General features: G+C 47.6%; 1 non-coding gene and 1 pseudogene across 1 annotated transcript; both read left to right on the top strand.

Annotated features, from left to right (window-relative positions):
- The first annotated feature begins 5,815 nt into the window (after positions 1–5,815).
- LOC148442457 (5S ribosomal RNA) lies at positions 5,816–5,934 on the top strand. The gene has a single exon (XR_015875804.1). It is a non-coding gene; the product is annotated as a 5S ribosomal RNA (ribosomal RNA).
- Positions 5,935–8,090: 2,156 nt separating this feature from the next.
- Positions 8,091–8,209, top strand: LOC148442456 (5S ribosomal RNA; annotated as a pseudogene).
- Positions 8,210–19,168: the final 10,959 nt, after the last annotated feature.

Genomic DNA, 19,168 nt, shown 5'->3' with positions numbered 1-19,168 from the left:
GTATAACAGAACAGCAGGTTGTGCTGAGACTGGAGTAACGTGTAATGCGGTATAACAGAACAGCAGGTTGTGCAGAGACTGGAGTAACGTGTAAGGCGGTATAACAGAACAGCAGGTTGTGCAGAGACTGGAGTAACGTGTAATGCGGTATAACAGAACAGCAGGGTGTGCCGAGACTGGAGTAACGTGTAATGCGGTATAACAGAACAGCAGGTTGTTCTGAGACTGGAGTAACGTGTAATGCGGTATAACAGAACAGCAGGTTGTTCTGAGACTGGAGTAACGTGTAATGCGGTATAACAGAACAGCAGGTTATGCTGAGACTGGAGTAACGTGTAATGCGGTATAACAGAACAGCAGGTTGTTCTGAGACTGGAGTAACGTGTAAGGCGGTATAACAGAACAGCAGGTTGTGCTGAGACTGGAGTAACGTGTAAGGCGGTATAACAGAATAGCAGGGTGTGCCGAGACTGGAGTAACGTGTAATGCGGTATAACAGAATAGCAGGGTGTGCCGAGACTGGAGTAACCTGTAATGCGGTATAACAGAACAGCAGGTTGTGCTGAGACTGGAGTAACGTGTAATGCGGTATAACAGAATAGCAGGGTGTGCCGAGACTGGAGTAACGTGTAATGCGGTGTAACAGAACAGCAGGTTGTTCTGAGACTGGAGTAACGTGTAATGCGGTATAACAGAATAGCAGGGTGTGCCGAGACTGGAGTAACGTGTAATGCGGTATAACAGAACAGCAGGTTATGCTGAGACTGGAGTAACGTGTAATGCGGTATAACAGAACAGCAGGTTGTACTGAGACTGGAGTAACGTGTAATGCGGTATAACAGAACAGCAGGTTGTTCTGAGACTGGAGTAACGTGTAATGCGGTATAACAGAACAGCAGGTTATGCTGAGACTGGAGTAACGTGTAATGCGGTATAACAGAACAGCAGACTTGACTTGCAGGCACAGAAACAGACAAATCTCAGGTGCACATTTCCAAATTACTGATATATATAAATGCAATAACATTTTGCAATCAATAGAGGTTTTTAGCATAATCGTGGCCAAGGTTATGGGCCTACCCACCATATCCAGGTAACCTCTTTAGGGTCCAGAGCGCAGGACCCCCCAAATCAGCGCAGCCTAGCCACCCCAGGGCATTGCAAAATGTTATTGCATTTATATATTATCAGTAATTTGGAGTTGTGCACCTGAGATTTGTCTGTTCTGTGCCTGCAATTAGTCTCATCAGGTAGCACCTCCCATTATATATATATATTATTCAGGGTGTGTAGTGCAGGAATCTTTCCTACATACTCCATTTAATTGACTTGCAAGGTAGTATAATAAGATAGCTGATTTGACTAGTAATGCAGTATAGATATAGAGAGTGACAATAAGGCAAAGTTCAGTAACATGATAAGCACTTGAAGTGATAATAAAATAACCACAGATACTCACTGTAGGAGCACAGATAGCAGGGTACAGACTGGCCTGATACAACGCTTAGAGCTGTCATAGACTGCAGACTGGGAGCAGGAAGGAAACTATATAACTGCAGACTGGGAGCTGAACTGGAAACCAGGAACAGGATTATTTCATGTAACAGCAGAGAGACTCCACTTGCAGCATGAGCTGGATCAGTGATCTCAAACTCCGTCCTCAGGACCCCATACACTTCACATTTCCCAGGTCACCCAGCAGGTGTACAGGTGTAGTCATTACTCACTGACACATTTCCCAGGTCACCCAGCAGGAGCACAGGTGTATTCATTACTCACTGACACATTTCCCAGGTCACCCAGCAGGTGTACAGGTGTAGTCATTACTGACACATTTCCCAGGTCTCCCAGCAGGTGCACAGGTGTAATCATTACTCACTGACACATTTCCCAGGTCACCCAGCAGGTGTACAGGTGTATTCATTACTCACTGACACATTTCCCAGGTCACCCAGCAGGTGCACAGGTGTAATCATTACTCACTGACACATTTCCCAGGTCACCCAGCAGGTGCACAGGTGTAATCATTACTCACTGACACATTTCCCAGGTCACCCAGCAGATGCACAGGTGTATTCATTACTCACTGACACATTTCCCAGGTCTCCCAGCAGGTACACAGGTGTACTCATTACTCACTGACACATTTCTCAGGTCTCCCAGAAGGTGCACAGGTGTAATCATTACTCACTGACACATTTCCCAGGTCACGCAGCAGGTGCACACGTGTAGTCATTACTCACTGACATTTCCCAGGTCACCCAGCAGGTGCACAGGTGTATTCATTACTCAGTGACACATTTCCCAGGTCAACCAGCAGGTACACAGGTGTATTCATTATTCACTGACATTTCCCAGGTCACCCAGCAGGAGCACAGGTGTATTCATTACTCACTGACACATTTCTCAGGTCTCCCAGAAGGTGCACAGGTGTATTCATTGCTCACTGACACATTTCCCAGGTCACCCAGCAGGTACACAGGTGTATTCATTACTCACTGACACATTTCCCAGGTCACCCAGCAGGAGGACAGGTGTAGTCATTACTCACTGACACATTTCCCAGGTCACACAGCAGGTACACAGGTGTACTCATTACTCACTGACATTTCCCAGGTCACCCAGCAGGAGCACAGGTGTAGTCATTACTCACTGACACATTTCCCAGGTCACCCAGCAGGTGCACAGGTGTACTCATTACTCACTGACACATTTCCCAGGTCACCCAGCAGGAGCACAGGTGTACTCATTACTCACTGACACATTTCCCAGGTCTCCCAGCAGGTGCACAGGTGTAGTCATTACTCACTGACACATTTCCCAGGTCACCCAGCAGGAGCACAGGTGTACTCATTACTCACTGACACATTTCCCAGGTCACCCAGCAGGTGCACAGGTGTAGTCATTACTCACTGACACATTTCCCAGGTCACCCAGCAGGTGCACAGGTGTACTCATTACTCACTGACACATTTCCCAGGTCACCCAGCAGGAGCACAGGTGTACTCATTACTCACTGACACATTTCCCAGGTCTCCCAGCAGGTGCACAGGTGTAGTCATTACTCACTGACACATTTCCCAGGTCACCCAGCAGGAGCACAGGTGTACTCATTACTCACTGACACATTTCCCAGGTCACCCAGCAGGTGCACAGGTGTAATCATTACTCACTGACACATTTCCCAGGTCACCCAGCAGGAGCACAGGTGTATTCATTATTCACTGACACATTTCACAAGATCCACAGGTGGAGCTAATTATTTTACTTGTGATTCTGTGAGGAGACCTGTGTGTGCTGGAATAGACGTTAAAGCTGGCCACACACTAGACCAATTTACATCCAACCAGCCAACTAGCTGATGGGTTGGAATGAGAATCTGGTAACGTATGGGAGTAACTGATGATCAGCAATTTGCTTCCAAACACCGGAAAATGGACAAAAACTGTTGTTTGAACAAATTGTTTAGATCAAACATTTAACAAACTTGTCTGACGTCATTTTCATCTGTTTTCTGGCATTTAGGAGCAAATTGCTGATCATCAGTTACTCCCATACGATACCAGATTCTCATTCCAGCCAATCAACTAGTTGGATGAAAGTTGGTCTAGTGTGTGGCCAGCTTTAGTCAATAACTGGATACAGATACTTCATAACGTTCATAGATGATTTCACAAGAATTACATACATTTATTTAATCAAACATTCGTGTGCAATGATAACACTGCAGACTACAAGAAATTGGTAGAAAATCAAACCGGACACAGACTAAAGTTCTTGAGGTCTGACAATGGAGGACAATATCTAAACACAGATGTGGAAATCTTCCTAAAGAAGCATGGAACTAGCATCAATTGACCATTGCATACATGCCATTGCTGAGTGGTGTCAGCATGCAAATCGCACATTAGTGGAGAGAACCAGATATGTGCTGAAAGACGCAGGCCTATACAAGTGTTATTGGGCGGAAGCAAGGTCCACAGCAGCTTGTCTAAAGAATCATGCTCCCACAGTTGCCTCAAAAGACAAAATACCAATTGAAGCATGGTCAGGAACAAAGCGAGTGTCACAAAGAAATAAGACGCAAGTCGGATTCAAAGTTCATGAAGTGTATCATGTTCGGCTTTTGTTGTGACAGTAAAGGGTACAGACTGTGGAATACAAAAAAGCTTTTAAAATCGAGAGACGTTATATTTCAAGACAGATTGTAAGCTTATGGGCAGGGCCCTCTTACCCTTATGTATGTGTCTTACGTATGTCATGTATGTATGTCTTTTACAACCCAGTAAAATGTTAATGTTGATTCAAATTGTAAAGCACAACGGAATTTGCTGCGCTATATAAGAAACTGGTAATAAATAAATAAGAAACAACACCCTCTAAAGAGTTGGAAATGCAAAACAAGTCTATCACTGGATATGCCAGTAGCTGGAGACAGATCTGAGCCAGAGGCTACATGTGGCGGCATCCAACCACAGACAAGAACTTCTGGGAGATCAAATAGTGGAAAACCACCAAGGAGATACTATAAGGAATTTGCAAATAATATGTTCTGTGGACCTCAAGATATCCAAGAGGTAAAGTCAAGAAATGACTGGTGTGAATGGAAATCAGCCATAGACAAGGAGAAGAAATCACTTAATGACAACAGTTGTGAGTTTGTAAAGAAATAAACTGTTATTATGGTTATTTGGTCAGCAGGAAGAATCCTGCTGATGTCCTCACCAAGAAATGTGGACTAGACTCGTCTGAAATGTGGACTGGACTCGTCTGAAATGTGGATATATTCCTGCTTGTCTAACCCTAATTTTTACAGAATGTTGCATTAATCAAATAGACAGGTTTAGTAGTTTTACATGGCTAGACTCTATCTAAACAGAAGTTTGGGGGCCTAAACCAGGACTTTTCGCACATTTCTGCTCTCCACCTCAGGAGGGTGCAAGCAGAAACCTGCCCACCTGCGGCATTCTCAAATGGAGGAAAAATTTAATTGCTCTGTCAGGCACCGATTAGTCACAGCCATAGGTGAAAACAATTGAATCGCCCCCTAAGTGGAACAAAAATAGCTCTGCACCTCGTGACATCTGTGCCCAGAATTGACATGTGCTAGCACTGTGCCCTTTGCCCCTCTCTAATCTGGCTTTGCCATCACCATTATTCTAGTGAGGCTCCCAGCATCCCTCCAGCTATGGCCTGGACTCTGAAAGCTTGGGCTGCGTTGAAGTCTTTCTTTTTCAGCCGGCCACAGTAAGAGAGCCACCATTACATGTCACCGAGCAGACGAGCGCTGTCCCGAAGAAGGCTTTCTCTAGCCCTTCCCATTCTGTGATAGACGTCGCCGATGCCAGCCATTGCCCAAGTCACGAAAGCAAGCAAGAAAGCCAGCGCTTACCTACTAAGGGCCTGTGAGAAAGGCTGAAGGGATAGCTGCCCGCTTAGTCATCCAGGTGTGATTGCCTTGCCGCTGTAGGGCGCTAGGGGCCAGACATCTGTGAAGATAGAAGAACGTGTTTGAGATGCTGCTGATTAGTAAAATGAATGAGAGAAGTAAGCCAAAGTAAGGCAGGTTGTGAGAGTATGTTTGTGTGGGCAATAAGGAGGAAAAAAAGAGGGACTAAAAAAGGCTTAAAGAGGCAGCAGCAGCAGCAAGATGTGGCTAGACGAGAGGGTTGGAGGGAGAGAGCCCAGTGCTGTGATGCAGACAGCAAGCAACGTGTGGAAGGTAGTAAATAGCAAGGAGCAGCTGGGCTGGAGAGGTGGATCCTGGCTGCTGCTGGTGACAAGTAGAAAAGGAGCAAGTGAGAGTCTGGTCTCTGCCTACGGCCACACCACCCTGAACACGCCCGATCTCGTCTGATCTCGGAAGCTAAGCAGGGTCAGGCCTGGTTAGTACTTGGATGGGAGACCGCCTGGGAATACCAGGTGCTGTAGGCTTTTGCTTTTTTACGCTGCAACCAGCAGGGGTCGCTCTTCACAGCTTCTCAATCTTCTTCACTTTTTCAAATGCACACTTCTCTCTTTCTTTTACTCACTCACTCACTCACTCACTCACTCACTCATTCATGCCTTTATTCACTTATTTATGACTGCTGCACATCCAGCTCTTTCCAAAACTACACTCAAACTTCACCATTATGTCACCTACTTCTTTTTTCATGCATACAACCCAAAGCATCTAGCACTCTCTCAGCAGCAGCAACCCCATTCCCAACATGGCTGACAGGGCACACACAACTAGGCCGCACTTAGCAGCGCCTTACGTCCCACCTAGGGTTTCCGGCGCAGTCATTTCTTAGCAGGTGGTGCAACGGACTGTGCACTATAAGGGTCACCCACCGCACACGTTATACGGCCTCCTCACACCCTTTCCAAGTGTCTGACCTCAAAGTGATGGTCTACATTGCTGGACACCATATTATCCAGTATCAGGTCAGTGCCATAAGTCTGGAGCCATAACCAAAATGCATCTGTTGTTTGGCTGCAATGTCATAGTGAATCCTGCATGTCTGCACTTTTTTTTACTACACGGCCACGCAGCAAACATAGGAACTGGCTGCAGCGCAAGATGTTCACCTGCGGTGACCTTAACGGCATCAGCTGGTTGGCTAAAGGTTGATGCGAGTTCGGTATGTTTTGTCGACAGTAACAATGTTGACAGTCATTATATAGACACCGTAATGTCGACAAGAACAACATATTGACAGACAAAATGTCCTCATGCTCAGAATGTTGACAACCACAATGTCGACACTAACAAAAGGCCGACATGTTCAAATTGTGGACAGCCAACATGTTGACAGGTGCATAATGTTGACACCCAATTCCAGACCTTAACCCTAAGATTTCTATTGTGGACATTTTGATGGTGTCGTTATTTCATACGGCAGCATTTTAGCTGTGTCGACAGTTAATGTGTTGTCATTTAGACTGCCCCAGCATTTTGCAGGTGTTGACATGTGGGGTGTGGACATTTTAGCCATATCGATATGATGGTGTTGACCTTTTGACTGTCAACATTGCGATTTCCCACATGATGACAACATCCCAGGTTGATGGTCCCTGGTGAGTCCACAGACCAGCTGTTGGCGGAAGAAAGATGCCAGAACCCAACGGAAGAGGATACGCTAGATTGGTGCGGGCACCTGGAGACACACCAATCTGAAGGTGTCTGATCTTGTCTGAGCACTCAAACTGAGCAGGCTTGGGCCTGGTCACTCTCTGGAAGGCAGATGACTTGGAACACTCAGAGCTATGTTTTGCTTTTTTTCTTCTCTGTTGGAGCTGGGGCCAGTAGGAGGCCATCTTCTCTAGGCCCTTTGTGGGGGCCCACTTCTCCAAAGTTACCACAGCAGTAGCAGCACCTGAAGTGCACAGGAATGGTTGTGTAACGCCAATGCTAATTCCAGACACCTGTCTGAGTCTACAATTTGTTCCTGGTTTCCATCATCCCTCCACCCATGGCCTGGACTCTGAAAAAGAAAGACTTCAACGCAGCCCAAGCTTTCAGCCAGCCACAGTAAGAGAGCCACCATTTCATGTCACCGAGCAGACGAGCGCTGTCCCGAAGAAGGCTTTCTCTAGCCCTTCCCATTCTGTGATAGACGTCGCCGATGCCAGCCATTGCCCAAGTCACGAAAGCAAGCAAGAAAGCCGGCGCTTACCTACTAAGGGCCTGTGAGAAAGCAGGCTGAAGGGAAAGCTGCCCGCTTAGTCATCCAGGTGTGATTGCCTTGCCGCTGTAGGGCGCTAGGGGCCAGACATCTGTGAAGATAGAAGAACGTGTTTGAGATGCTGCTGATTAGTAAAATGAATGAGAGAAGTAAGCCAAAGTAAGGCAGGTTGTGAGAGTATGTTTGTGTGGGCAATAAGGAGGAAAAAAAGAGGGAGTAAAAAAGGCTTAAAGAGGCAGCAGCAGCAGCAGGAAGATGTGGCTAGACGAGAGGGTTGGAGGGAGAGAGCCCAGTGCTGTGATGCAGACAGCAAGCAACGTGTGGAAGGTAGTAAATAGCAAGGAGCAGCTGGGCTGGAGAGGTGGATCCTGGCTGCTGCTGGTGACAAGTAGAAAAGGAGCAAGTGAGAGTCTGGTCTCTGCCTACGGCCACACCACCCTGAACACGCCCGATCTCGTCTCATCTCGGAAGCTAAGCAGTGTCAGGCCTGGTTAGTACTTGGATGGGAGACCGCCTGGGAATACCAGGTGCTGTAGGCTTTTGCTTTTTTACGCTGCAACCAGCAGGGGTCGCTCTTCACAGCTTCTCAATCTTCTTCACTTTTTCAAATGCACACTTCTCTCTTTCTTTTACTCACTCACTCACTCACTCACTCACTCACTCATTCATGCCTTTATTCACTTATTTATGACTGCTGCACATCCAGCTCTTTCCAAAACTACACTCAAACTTCACCATTATGTCACCTACTTCTTTTTTCATGCATACAACCCAAAGCATCTAGCACTCTCTCAGCAGCAGCAACCCCATTCCCAACATGGCTGACAGGGCACACACAACTAGGCCGCACTTAGCAGCGCCTTACGTCCCACCTAGGGTTTCCGGCGCAGTCATTTCTCAGCAGATGCTGCAACTTACTTTTTTTTTACACAAACATCCTCATCATCGTCATCAACATCCTTGTTGTTATCACTAACTACATAAATATCCTCCTCACCCTCCTTGTGCAATTCCACAGAAGCATCCTCGATTTCTATGTCAGCATGTTGACTTGTGCTGCTCATCCCCACAGTTGCAGAAGGCACGCAAATGGTGGAAGGAGGACCCTCTTCAAGTACAGTGTTAGAAAGGTCAGGCTCACACATGGCATCCGCGGACACACTTGGACTGTCCTCGGGGATCTGTGACTTTTCCGAGCACACAGTTGGTTTCGGTGTCATACTCCTCTTACCAATTTAAATTTTCTTTATACCTCTTCTATAAGTGGAGGGGCTTAAATCATCACTAGAACCACCAGTCATAAATAATAGAGGCCTTAGCCTTTCCTTGCCACTTCATGTAGTGAATGACATATCGCCAATTTTTTTAGCCTGACTTTTTGGCCTGACCTAAGCCCTGATACATCGGCCTTCATAGATGATGTTGACAGCCTTGCATCATCATCATGACTGCTGCTTGCAGCTACAAGACTGGTATGTGGATCCTACTCTCCTGTCATATGACTGTCCTCCATACTCACCACGGTCTTACAGCAGTGTCACCAAGCAATTATAGCGCAGCTAACGCACACAACCAACCACACACAGAAAATAGTTTTTATTTGAGCACTGGTGGTGTGGCAGGCTAACACACACACACAAAAAAACAGATTTTATTTTCTTCACACTGGGGGGGGACGGGGGAAGCACCCCTGAATGAGGCAGCAGCCCCTTGATAAATGAGACACAGGTAGCACAGCACACCTGCGCACCTACGTTGCTGATAAGTGTGGCTAACGCACACACAGAAATAAAAATAAAATACTTTATTTTTTTCACACTGGAGGTTAATAGAACCCCTGATGGACAGAGCTCCCCCTGTACAACACAGCAGCACAGCCAGCTCCTATAGACAATAGCCAGCCCCTATGGAGTGAACAGGACAACAGCAAGCCAGCCCCAATATATATGGATATAAGGGACAACAGCCAGCCCCTATGGAGTGAACAGGACAACAGCAAGCCAGCCCCAATATATATGGATATAATGGACAACAGCCAGCCCCTATGGAGTGGACAGGACAACAGCCAGCCCCTATGCACATATGGACATAATAACCAGCCAGCCCCTGACACAACAGTAGCTAGCCCCTATGCACATATGGACATAAGCAGCCAGCCCTTGACACAACACTAACCAGCCCCTATGAACATATGGACATGATAAGCAGCCAGCCCCTCACACAAAAGTAGCAAGCCCGTATACACATATGGACATAATAATCAGCCAGCCCCTGACACAACAGTAGCCAGCCCCTATGCACATATGGACATAAGCAGCCAGCCCCTGACACAACACTAGCCAGCCCCTATGCACATATGGATATAATAAGCAGCCAGCCCATGAAACAGCAGTAGCCAGCCGCTATACAGATATGGACATAATAATCAGCCAGCCCCTGACACAACACTAGCCAGCCCCTATGCACATATGGAGATAATAATCAGCCAGCCCCTGACACAGCAGTAGCCAGCTCCTATGCACATATGGATATAATAAGCAGCCAGCCCCTGACAGCAGTAGCCAGTCCCTATACACATATGGACATAATAAGCAGCCAGGCCCTGACACAACATTAGCCAGCTCATATGCACATATGGACATAATAATCATCCAGCCCCTGACACAACAGTAGAGAGTCCCTATGCAAATATGGACATACTAATCATCCAGCCCCTGACACAGCAGTAGCCAGCCACTATACTCATATGGACATAATAATCAGCCAGCCCCTGACACAACACTAGCCAGCCCCTATGCAGATATGGACATAATAATCAGCCAGCCCATGACATAGCAGTAGCCAGGCCCTATACACATATGGATATAATAAGCAGCCAGCCCCTGACGCAGCAGTAGCCAGCCCCTATACACATATGGATATAATAATCAGCCAGCCCCTGACACAACACTAGCCAGCCACTGTACACATATGGACATAATAAACAGCCAGCCCCTGACACAACAGTAGACAGCCCCTATGCACATATGGATATAATAAGCAGCCAGCCCCTGACACAACAGTAGCCAGCCCCTATACACATATGGACATAATAATCAGCCAGCCCCTGACACAATACTAGCCAGCCCCTATGCACATATGGACATAATAATCAGCCAGCGCCTGATACAGCAGTAGCCAGCTCCTATACACATATGGACATAATAATCAGCCAGCCCCTGACACAGCAGTAGCCAACCCCTATACACATATGGATATGATAAGCAGCCAGCCCCTGACACAACAGTAGCCAGCCCCTATACACATATGGATATGATAAGCAGCCAGCCCCTGACACAACAGTAGCCAGCCCCTATACACATATGGACATAATAGGCAGCCCCTGACACAACAGTAGCCAGCCCCTATGCACATGTGGACATGATAAGCAGCCAGCCCCTGACACAACAGTAGCCAGCCCCTATGCACATATGGACATAATAATCAGCCAGCCCCTGACAAAACAGTAGCCAGCCCCTATACACATATGGACATAATAAGCAGCCAGACCCTGAAACAACAGTAGCCTGCCCCTATGCACATATGGACATAATAAGCAGCCAGCCCCTGACACAGCAGTAGAGTGCCCCTATACACATATGGACATAATAAGCAGCCAGCCCCTGACACAGCAGTAGCCAGTCCCTATACACATATGGATATAATAAGCAGCCAGCCCCTGACACAGCAGTAGCCAGCCCCTATACACATATGGATATAATAATCAGCTAGCCCCTATGCACATATAGACATGATAAGCAGGCAGACATGACACAACAGTAGCCAGCCCCTATACACATATGGACATAATAAGCAGCAAGCCCCTGACACAACAGTAGCCAACCCCTATACACATAGGGACATAATAAGCAGCCAGCCCCTGACACAACAGTAGCCAGCCCCTATACACATATGGATATAATAATCAGCCAGCCCCTGACACAACAGTAGCCAGCCCCTATGCACATATGGACATAATAATCAGACAGCCCCTGACACAACAGTAGCCAGCCCCTATGCACATATTGATATAATAAGCAGCCAGCCCCTGACACAACAGTAGCCAGCCCCTATGCACATATGGACATGATAAGCAGCCTGCCCCTGACACAACAGTAGCCAGCCCCTATGCACATATGGACATAATAAGCAGCCAGCCCCTGACACAGCAGTAGCCAGACCCTATGCACATATGGACCTAATAAGCAGCCAGCCCCTGACACAACAGTAGCCAGCCCCTATGCACATATGGACATAATAATCAGCCAGCCCCTGACACAACAGTAGCCAGCCCCTATACACATATGGATATAATAATCAGCTAGCCCCTATACACATATGGACATGATAAGCAGCCAGCTCCTGACACAGCAGTAGCCAGCACCTATGCACATATGTACATAATAAGCAGCCAGCCCATGACACAACAGTGGCCAGCCCCTATGCACATATGGACATAATAAGCAGCCAGCCTCTCACACAACAGTAGCCAGTCCCTATGCACATGTGGACATAAAAATCAGCCAGCCCCTGACACAACAGTAGCCAGCCCCTAAACACATATGTACATAATAAGCAGCCAGCCCCTGACACAACAGTAGCCTGCCCCTATGCAGATATGGACATAATAAGCAGCCAGCCCCTGACACAACAGTAGCCAGCCCCTATACACATATGTACATAATAAGCAGCCAGCCCCTGACACAACAGTAGCCTGCCCCTATGCAGATATGGACATAATAAGCAGCCAGCCCCTGACACAACAGTAGAGAGCCCCTATACACATATGTACATAATAAGCAGCCAGCCCCTGACACAACAGTAGCCAGCCCCTATACACATATGTACACAATAAGCAGCCAGCCCCTGACACAGCAGGAGCCAGTCCCTATACACATATGGATATAATAAGCAGCCAGCCCCTGACACAACAGTAGCCAGCCCCTATACATATATGGACATAATAATCAGCCAGCCCCTGACACAGCAGAAGCCAGCGCCTATGCACATATGGATATAATAATCAGCTAGCCCCTATGCACATATGGATATAATAATCAGCTAGCCCCTATGCACATATAGACATAATAATCAGACAGCCCCTGACACAACAGTAGCCAGCCCCTATACACATATGGACATAATAATCAGCCAGCCCCTGACACAACACTAGCCAGCCCCTATACACATATGGACATAATAAGCAGCCGGCTCCTGACACAGCAGTAGCCAGACCCTATGCACATATGGACATAATAAGCAGCCAGCCCCTGACACAACAGTAGCCAGCCCCTATGCACATATGGACATAATAAGCAGCCAGTCCCTGACACAACAGTAGCCAGCCCCTATGCACATATGGACATAATAAGCAGCCAGCCCCTGACACAACAGTAGCCAGCCCCTATGCACATGTGGACATAATAATCAGCCAGCCCGTGACACAACAGTAGCCAGCCCCTATACACATATGGACATAATAAGCAGCCAGCCCCTAACACAACATTAGCAAGCCCCTATACACATATTGACATGATAAGCAGCCAGCCCTTGACACAACAGTAACCAGCCCCTATGCACATATGGACATAATAAGCAGCCAGCCCCTGACACAGCAAAAGAGAGCCCCAATACACATATGGACATAATAAGCAGCCAGCCCCTGACACAGCAGTAGCCAGCCCCTATACAGATATGGACATAATAATCAGCCAGCCCGTGACACAACAGTAGCCAGCCCCTATACACATATGGACATAATAAGCAGCCAGCCCCTAACACAACATTAGCAGGCCCCTATACACATATTGACAAGATAAGCAGCCAGCCCCTGACACAACAGTAACCAGCCCCTATGCACATATGGACATAATAAGCAGCCAGCCCCTGACACAGCAATAGAGAGCCCCAATACACATATGGACATAATAAGCAGCCAGCCCCTGACACAGCAGTAGCCAGCCCCTATACAGATATGAACATAATAAACAGCCAGCCCCTGACACAACAGTAGCCAGCCCCTATGCACATATGGATATAATAAGCAGCCAGCCCCTGACAGAGCAGTAGCCAGTCCCTATACACATATGGACATGATAAGCAGCCAGCCCCTGACACAACAGTAGCCAGCCCCTATACACATATGGACATAATAATCAGCCAGCCACTGACACAACAGTAGCCAGCCCCTATGCACATATGGACATAATAATCAGCCAGCCCCTGACTCAACAGTAGCCAGCCCCTATACACATATGGACATAATAATCAACCAGCCCCTGACACAACAGTATAGAGCCCCTATGCACATATGGACATAAAAAGCACCAGCCCCTGACACAACAGTAGAGGGCCCCTATGCACATATGGACATAATAATCAGCCAGCCCCTGACACAACAGCAGAGAGCCCCTATGCACATATGGACATAATAAGCAGCCAGCCCCTGACACAGCAGTAGCCAGCCCCTATACAGATATGAACATAATAAACAGCCAGCCCCTGACACAACAGTAGCCAGCCCCTATGCACATATGGATATAATAAGCAGCCAGCCCCTGACAGAGCAGTAGCCAGTCCCTATACACATATGGACATGATAAGCAGCCAGCCCCTGACACAACAGTAGCCAGCCCCTATACACATATGGACATAATAATCAGCCAGCCCCAGACACAACAGTAGCCAGACCCTATGCACATATGGACATAATAATCAGCCAGCCCCTGACTCAACAGTAGCCAGCCCCTATACACATATGGACATAATAATCAACCAGCCCCTGACACAACAGTATAGAGCCCCTATGCACATATGGACATAAAAAGCACCAGCCCCTGACACAACAGTAGAGGGCCCCTATGCACATATGGACATAATAATCAGCCAGCCCCTGACACAACAGCAGAGAGCCCCTATGCACATATGGACATAATAAGCACCAGCCCCTGACAAAACAGTAGCAAGCCCCTATACATATATGGACATAATAAGGTGCCATCCCCAGACACAACAGTAGCCAGCCCCTATACACATATGGACATAATAGGCAGCCAGCCCCTAACACAGCAGTAGCCAGCCCCTATACACATATTTACATAATAATCAGCCAGCCCCTGACACAACAGTAGCCAGCCCCTATACACATATGGACATAATAATCAGCCAGCCCCTGACACAACAGTAACCAGCCCCTGTGCACATATGGATATAAAAATCAGCCAGCCCCTATACACATATGGACATAATAATCAGCCAGCCCCTGACATAACAGTAGCCAGCCCCTATACACATATGGACATAATAATCAGTCAGCCCCTGACACAACAGTAGCCAGGCCCTATACACATATGGATATAATAAGCAGCCAGCCCCTGACACAACAGTAGTCAACCCCTATACACATATGGACATAATAAGCAGCCAGCCCCTGACACAGCAGTAGCCAGGCCCTATGCTCATATGGATTTATTAAGCATCCAGTCCCTGACACAGCAGTAGCAGCCCCTGTGCACATATGGTTATAATAATCAGCCAGCCCCTATACACATATGGACATAATAAGCAGCCAACCCCTGACACAGCAGTAGCCAGCCCCTATACACATATGGATATAATAACCAGCCAGCCCCTGACACAGCAGTAGCCAGCCCCTATACACATATGGATATAATAAGTAGCCAGCCCCTCTACACATATGGACATAATAAGCAGCCAGCCCCTGACACAACAGTAGCCAGCCCCTATGCACATATGGACATGATAAGCAGCCAGCCCCTGACACAACAGTAGCCAGACCCTATGCACATATGGACAGGATAAGCAGCCAGCCCCTGATACAACAGTAGCCAGCCCCTATACACATATGAACATAATAAGCAGCCAGCCCCTGACACAACAGTAGCCAGCCCCTATACACATATGGACATAATAAGCAGCCAGCCCCTGACACAGCAGTTGCCAGCCCCTTTACACATATGGACATAATAATCAGCCAGCCCCTGGCACAACAGTAGCCAGCCCCTATACACATATGGATATAATAAGCAGCCAGCCCCTGACACAACAGTAGCCAGCCCCTATACACATATGGACATAATAATCAGCCAGCCCCTGACACAACAGTAGCCAGCCCCTATACACATATGGATATAATAAGCAGCCAGCCCCTGACACAACAGTAGCCAGCCCCTATACACATATGGACATAATAATCAGCCAGCCCCTGAAACAACAGTAGCCAGCCCCTATACACATTTGGACATGATAATCAGCCAGCCCCTGACACAACAGTAGCCAGCCCCTATACACATATGGACATAATAATCAGCCAGCCCCTGACACAACAGTAGCCAGCCCCTATACACATATGGATATAATAAGCAGCCAGCCTCTGACACAACAGTAGCCAGCCCCTATACACATATGGACATAATAATCAGCCAGCCCCTGACACAACAGTAGCCAGCCCCTATACACATATGGACATAATAAGCAGCCAGCCCCTGACACAACAGTAGCCAGCTTCTATACACAAATGGACATAATAAGCAGCCAGCCTTTCACAACAGTGTCCAGCCCCTATGCACATAATGACATGATAAGCAGACAGCCCCTGACACAACAGTAGCCAGCCTCTATACACATATGGATATAATAAGCAGCCAGCCCCTGACACAACAGTATAGAGCCCCTATTCACTTTTGGATATAATAAGCAGCCAGACCCTGACACCGCAGTAGCCAACCCCTATACACATATGGATATAATAAGTAGCCAGCCCTATACACATATGGATATAATAAGTAGCCAGCCCCTCTACACATATGGACATAATAAGCAGCCAGCTCCTGACACAACAGTAGCCAGCCCCTATGCACATATGGACATGATAAGCAGCCAGCCCCTGACACAACAGTAGCCAGACCCTATGCACATATGGACATGATAAGCAGCCAGCCCCTGACACAACAGTAGCCAGCCCCTATACACATATGGACATAATAAGCAGCCAGCCCCTGACACAGCAGTAGCCAGCCCCTATACACATATGGACATAATAATCAGCCAGCCCCTGACACAACAGTAGCCAGCCCCTATGCAGATATGGAAATAATAAGCAGCCAGCCCCTGACAGAGCAGTAGCCAGTCCCTATACACATATGGACATCATAAGCAGCCAGTCCCTGACACAACAGTAGCCAGCCCCTATGCACATATGGACATAATAAGCAGCCAGCCCCTGACACAACAGTAGCCAGCCCCTATGCACATGTGGACATAATAATCAGCCAGCCCGTGACACAACAGTAGCCAGCCCCTATACACATATGGACATAATAAGCCGCCAGCCCCTAACACAACATTAGCAAGCCCCTATTCACATATTGACATGATATGCAGCCAGCCCCTGACACAACAGTAACCAGCCCCTATGCACATATGGACATAATAAGCAGCCAGCCCCTGACACAGCAATAGAGAGCCCCAATACACATATGGACATAATAAGCAGCCAGCCCCTGACACAGCAGTAGCCAGCCCCTATACAGATATGGACATAATAATCAGCCAGCCCCTGACACAACAGTAGCCAGCCCCTATGCACATATGGATATAATAAGCAGCCAGCCCCTGACAGAGCATTAGCAAGTCCCTATACACATATGGACATGATAAGCAGCCAGCCCCTGACACAACAGTAGCCAGCCCTATGCAAAAATCGACATATTAATCAGCCAGCCCCTGACTCAACAGTAGCCAGCCCCTATACACATATGGACATAATAATCAACCAGCCCCTGACACAACAGTAGAGAGCCCCTATGCACATATTGATATAATAAGCACCAGCCCCTGACACAACAGTAGAGAGCCCCTATGCACATATGGACATAATAATCAGCCAGCCCCTGACACAACAGCAGAGAGCCCCTATGCACATATGGACATAATAAGCACCAGCCCCTGACACAACAGTAGCAAGCCCCTATACATATATGGACATAATAAGCTGCCAGCCCCAGACACAACAGTAGCCAGCCCCTATACACATATGGACATAATAGGCAGCCAGCCCCTAACACAGCAGTAGCCAGCCCCTAACACATATTTACATAATAATCAGCCAGCCCCTGACACAGCAGTAGCCAGCCCCTATACACATATGGACATAATAGGCAGCCAGCCCCTAACACAGCAGTAGCCAGGCCCTATGCACATATGGATTTAATAAGCAGCCAGCCCCTGACACAGCAGTAGCCAGCCCCTATACACATATGGATTTGATAAGCAGCCAGCCCCTGACACAACATTAACCAGCCTCTATACACATATGGACATAATAAGCAGCCAGCCCCTGACACAACAGTAACCATCCCCTGTGCACATATGGATATAATAATCAGCCAGCCCCTATACACATATGGACATAATAATGAGCCAGCCCCTGACATAACAGTAGCCAGCCTCTAGACACATATGGACATAATAATCAGTCAGCCCCTGACACAACAGTAGCCAGGCCCTATACACATATGGATATAATAAGCAGCCAGCCCCTGACACAACAGTAGCCAACCCCTATACACATATGGACATAATAAGCAGCCAGCTCCTGACACAGCACTAGCCAGGCCCTATGCTCATATGGATTTATTAAGCATCCAGTCCCTGACACAGCAGTAGCCAGCCCCTGTGCACATATGGATATAATAATCAGCCAGCCCCTATACACATATGGATATGATAAGCAGCCAGCCCCAGACACGACAGTAGCCAGCCCCTATACACATATGGATATAATAAGCAGCCAGCCCCTGACACAACAGTAGCCAGCCCCTATACACATATGGATATAATAATCAGCCAGCCACTGACACAACAGTAGCCAGTCCCTATACACATATGGACATAATAATCAGCCAGTCCCTGACACAACAGTAGCCAGCCCCTATACACATATGGACATAATAAGCAGCCAGCCCCTGACAGCAGTAGAGAGTTCCTATACACATATGGACATAATAATCAGCCAGCCCCTGACACAGCAGTAGCCAGCCCCTATACACATATGGATATAATAACCAGCCAGCCCCTGACACAGCACTAGCCAGCCCCTATACACATATGGGTATAATAAGTAGCCAGCCCCTCGACACATATGGACATAATAAGCAGCCAGCCCCTGACACAAAAGTAGCCAGCCCCTATGCACATATGGACATGATAAGCAGCCAGCCCCTGACACAACAGTAGCCAGACCCTATGCACATATGGACATGATAAGCAGCCAGCCCCAGATACAACAGTAGCCAGCCCCTATACACATATGGACATAATAAGCAGCCAGCCCCTGACACAACAGTAGCCAGCCCCTATAAACATATGGACATAATAATCAGCCAGCCCCTGACACAACAGTAGCCAGATCCTATACACATATGGATATAATAAGCAGC

This window comes from Taudactylus pleione, unplaced genomic scaffold (assembly GCF_031769625.1).
Source record: "Taudactylus pleione unplaced genomic scaffold, aTauple2 ptg001498l, whole genome shotgun sequence".
Classification (NCBI taxonomy): Eukaryota; Metazoa; Chordata; class Amphibia; order Anura; family Myobatrachidae; genus Taudactylus; species Taudactylus pleione.
The sequence above is the reverse complement of the archived record's forward strand: the minus strand, read 5'-3'. Positions and strand labels throughout refer to the sequence as shown.